The sequence below is a fragment of the Rana temporaria genome, chromosome 8 (assembly GCF_905171775.1).
Source record: "Rana temporaria chromosome 8, aRanTem1.1, whole genome shotgun sequence".
Taxonomy (NCBI): domain Eukaryota; kingdom Metazoa; phylum Chordata; class Amphibia; order Anura; family Ranidae; genus Rana; species Rana temporaria.
In genome coordinates this window covers 148,082,444-148,087,570 of record NC_053496.1, presented here as the reverse complement: position 1 = coordinate 148,087,570, position 5,127 = coordinate 148,082,444, and positions in this window count along the sequence as shown.

Here is a 5,127-nt window from a genome sequence, read left to right as displayed (position 1 = left end):
TGTTCGTCGTGCGGCGGGAGCTGCAAAGGAGAGCAGTCACTCCATGCGGCGCCGGAACCAGAAGTGCCGCAATTCTTCTGGCTACGCTGGAGCACATGGCTGACCATTTTGGGGTTCCCTTAGCCCCAGAGAAGACGGAGGGTCTGCGCACGGTCATGACGTTTCTAGGTATCACTTTGGATTCAGAGGCGATGGAATGCAGACTGCCGGAGGACAAAGTAGTGGCGCTCAAGGTGGAAGTAAGGGGCATGTTGGGGGTACGCAAGGTTCGGCTTAAAGAGCTTCAGTCATTACTGGGCAAGCTGAATTTTGCGTGCCGCATCTTGCCTATGGGACGGGTTTTTTGCAGACGGCTGTCGGCCAGCACGGCAGGGGTGGAGTCTCCGAACCATTTCGTTAGCCTGCAAAAGGTACACAGGGAGGACTTGCGGGTGTGGCACTCCTTCTTGGAATCTTTTAATGGTAGGGCGTTGTGGATGTCCGGCCCAGTCAGCAATTTTGACTTGGAACTCTACACGGATGCAGCAGGGTCCACAGGCTTTGGGGCCTTCTTTCAGGGCAGGTGGAGCGCGGGCCCATGGCCAGCGAGCTGGGTGGAAGCGGGGTTTACAAGGAACCTGGTGTTGCTGGAATTTTCCGGTGGTGCTGGCGGTGGAACTGTGGGGGGCAGAGTTCAAGGACAGGAAGGTGAGATTTCATTGCGACAATCTGGGGGTGGTACAGGCGATTAATCGGGTATCGGCCTCCTCGCCGCCGGTGGTGCGCTTGCTGCAACACTTGGTGCTTAGATGCTTGCAATTGAATGTCTTTATTCATGCAGTCATATCCCGGGGGTGGAGAACGTCATTGCTGACGCCTTGTCTCGCTTTCAGTGGGACAGGTTCCGAGAGTTGGTGCCGGAGTCGGAACAACACGGAGGGCCATTTTTAAGAAAGGGCTACGTGAGTTGGGAGTTGAAGAGAAAGGTTTTTCTTCTCACTCTTTCCGCATTGGCGCGGCGACTGAAGCATCGAGGAGTGGTTTGGGAGTAGAGGTGGTAAGGCAAATTGGCAAGTGGGAGTCAAGGAGATTTCAGAGCTACTTGCGCCCCCACCTCCTGGACGGGTAATTCCCGGTGGGGAGGGGGGTAAATGTGCGCCTGGGGCTTAAGGTGGTGATGTGTGGGTGCCGGTGTGTGGATGCGCAGTGTATTACCCCGTTTGTACATATCTTTTTTTCAGGTGGGATTCCGGCCCTGGTGTGGATTCTGGGCCACTCCTATGTTGCATGGGGAGCTAGGCGGGCGGAGGTTAGGCCGGATGGTTGGCAGCTGGGCTTCCCGAGGGAGGAAGCCTGTGTGCGCTGGCTGGGGGTCCCGGGAATGCTGTGGGGAAGGATGGTGGGAGAGGTGCATCGATATGCGCGCCTGGACCGGCCACCCGACGTTTTATTGCTGCACGTGGGTGGCAACGATCTAGGGGTTAGTCAATGCTGGAGATCACCAGGGACATCAAGTTTGATGTCCTGAGATTGAGGATGGCTTTCCCGGAAACGTTCATAATTTGGTCCGACATGATTGCTCGGACCGCCTGGAGATTAGCGAGGTCAGTGAGTAGGATCAACAGGGCCCGACGGAAGATCAATCGTGACGTGGGCAGGTTTATGGTTCGGAATGGGGGGCTGGTAGTCCATCATATGGAGTTGGAGGAAGAGACCTGGAGGTACCTGCGGGGCGACGGGGTGCACCTGACGGATGTGGGTATAGATATGTGGGTTCTGGGCTTACAGGACGGTATACAGAGAGCCATTAGGGTGTGAAGGGGCACCCAAGGATAAGGTTTTACCCTTGGGTGCTGTGGCGAGGTTTGGTCTCTGCGGGTGAAGGAGGAGCCGTGTTAAAATAAATGATTGAAGACCTGTCTGGGACAGGGGATATGATGATGCCCAGAGAACGGAGGTTACCTGGGGAATGAGTATGGAGCACTGCGGTCGGGAGGGTCTTTGAGCCAGCATCGGCTTGAGGCCTGTCAGAAGGGCACGAGGGACCGCAGTGCAATAGAGAAGTTATATGGTTATATGTATATATGTTTATTTATACAGTTAGTGTTTTACAGTTAGAGGCTTTTGCCTGCGGAGACCAACGTCAGTTCAGTTAGTATGACAGGTGTGTTTACGTTAAAAATGTTAAATTATTATTACCTTTAATAAAACGGCCTATTATTTACCCAACAAAATGGTGTGGTCTCCATGTTAATGGGGAAGAAGGTTGGGGGTTGGTTATGAGTAAATTAAGTTGGGTTAGTAGTACATCTGTTATACTAGAGTCATGAAAGAGGAGATGTGAACTTATCAGGAATGTGTGTGTGCTGAGGTAAGCTCAGCTAACTGCTTGTTTCATTGCTCCTTCTCCCTGTCCAGCACCATAGCGTTAGGGCAATGGAAGTTGAACAGGCTGAAATTGAGAAAGGGGTTAGCATTACCAATGCAGGTGGGAGAGAGATCAGTGGTAGTGAAAGTAACCCCCCCCCCCACCTTGCATTGGTCTCTATGGCAGTGAAATTTTAACCCACCACCCCCTTCTGCATTTGTGGTAATGTCAGTGAAAGTTAACCCCCTCCCCCCACATTGTAGGTCATGGGAGGGGTTACATTTCAATGCAGTGGCGTAGCGTGGGTTGTCAGCGCCCGGGGCAAGGTAAGTAATTTGCGCCCCCCTAATCCGCTGACTTTTCGCACGCCCTGAGTACATTCCCTTCCTACAATAGTACTGACCTGCCTGATTCCTATACTGACCAATACACTATACACTGACCTATCTTATTCCTATACTGACCCTTACACTAACCCACCTGATCAACCACTACACTACACACTGACCTACCCGATTCCCCACAGACTGCTACACAATACACACTGACCGCTACACAATAAACTACCCACTGACCGCTACACAATACCCACAGTGACCGCTACACAATACACACAGTGACCGCTACACAAACTACCCACTGACCACTACACAATACACAGACTGACCACTACACAATACACAGACTGACCACTACACAATACACACTGACACTACAGCATTGGTGCATTTTACTGTAGAGGCATTGGTGGACTACAAGGCCCAGCATTTTACTTTAGGAGGCATTGGTGGACTACAAGGCCCAGCATTTTACTTTAGGAGGCATTGGTGGACTACAAGCCCAGCATTTTCCTATAGGAGGCATTGGTGGACTACAAGGCCCAGCAGCCGGGCCTTGTAGGCCACCAATGCCTCAAAGTAAAATGCTGGGCCTTGTAGTCCACCAATGCCTCCTAAAGTAAAATGATGGGCCTTGTAGTCCACCAATGCCTCCTAAAGTAAAATGCTGGGCCTTGTAGTCCACCAATGCCTCCTAAAGTAAAATGCTGGGCCTTGTAGTCCACCAATGCCTCCTAAAGTAAAATGCTGGGCCTTGTAGTCCACCAAAGCCTCCTAAAGTAAAATGCTGGGCCTTGTAGTCCACCAAAGCCTCCTATAGTAAAATGCTGGGCCTTGTAGTCCACCAAAGCCTCCTATAGTAAAATTTTGGGTCCTAGCATTTTACTATAGGAGGCATTGGTGGACTACAAGGCCCAGCAGCTGGGCCTTGTAGGCCACCAATGCCTCCTAAAGTAAAATGCTGGGCCTTGTAGTCCACCAAAGCCTCCTAAAGTAAAATGCTGGGCCTTGTAGTCCACCAAAACCTCCTAAAGTAAAATGCTGGGCCTTGTAGTTCACCAAAGCCTCCTATAGTAAAATGATGGGCCTTGTAGTCCACCAAAGCCTCCTATAGTAAAATTCTGGGTGCCAGCATTTTACTATAGGAGGCACTGGTGGACTACAAGGCCCAGCATTTTACTATAGGAGGCATTGGTGGACTACAAGGCCCAGCAGCTGGGCCTTGTAGGCCACCAAAGCCTCCTAAAGTAAAATGCTGGGCCTTGTAGTCCACCAAAGCCATCCTAAAGTAAAATGCTGGGCAGTGGGCACATGGACTTTCCGGCTGCTCCCTCCCTAGTCTCCCCAGCCGAGTGGAGTCCCAGCCTCAGCCTGTAGCAGAGGCAGGGTGTGCGCTGGGACAGGCAGCCTGCCCCAGGTCTTCCCCAGCGCACACTCTGCCTCTGCTAAACCATTCTCCCCCACCCGGCATCACGTCCCAGCGACACTTACTTGGCTGAGCGGGAGACCGGGAGTCCCTGCAGGCGCCGCCAGACTGAAGACGCATCGCCATCTTGGCGTCTCTGCAGCACGCGCGGTGTTATGCCAAACAGGGCATCCCCTGCATCCTTCCAGGCGTGCCCGCCGCTGGGAGGTACCGGCGGGGGGGGGGCTGTGCGCTCAGTGGAAGAGCCGCTCACTCGGCGGCGGCGCTCACTATAAAAGCAGCAGAGCTGCCGGTCGCCGGCGCCCCCCCTCAGCTCAGCGCCCGGGGCAGACACACCCCCTGCCCCCCCGGTTGTTACGCCACTGTTTCAATGGCACCAACGTAGGAGAGGGGGACATTAAAGTGGTGCCCAAAAAAAAAAATTAAAACCAGCAGCTTCACATACTGCAGCTGCTGGATTTTAATAGGACACTTATCTATCCTGGAGTCCAGTGATGTCAGCAACGCAGCTGATGTTTTCATCAGCTGTCAGGTGCTGCCGACGCCATTGCGGGTAAGGGAACTCAGCAGTGTAGCCTTTTGGCTTCATGCCAGGGAACCCTACTGCGCATGCTCGAGGCTCTGCTCCTCTCTCCTACTGGCCCGGCGACAGGGGGAGTAGAGGGAGCCCCAGCTGTGACATCAATACCCGGTGCTGAGGCTCCCAAAAGTGGGAAGGGATACCTCTGAAAAACAGGCATCCTGTCCCCCCCCCCCCCGGGAAAGGTACCAATTGTGGCACCGGAGGGGGGGGGGATCAGATGAGCAGAAGTTCCACTTTCGAGTGGAACTCCGCTTTAATACTGACACCTGTGCTAGCAGTTATTAATGTGTCCACTGATTTCAATGCTGAGAGTTACTAATGCGTCCTCTGATACCAGTGTTGGGGTTATTATGATGTCCACTGACATCAATGCTAGGATTTATTTATGTGTCCTCTGATACCTGCGTTGGGGTTAATTATGGCATCTGGTACC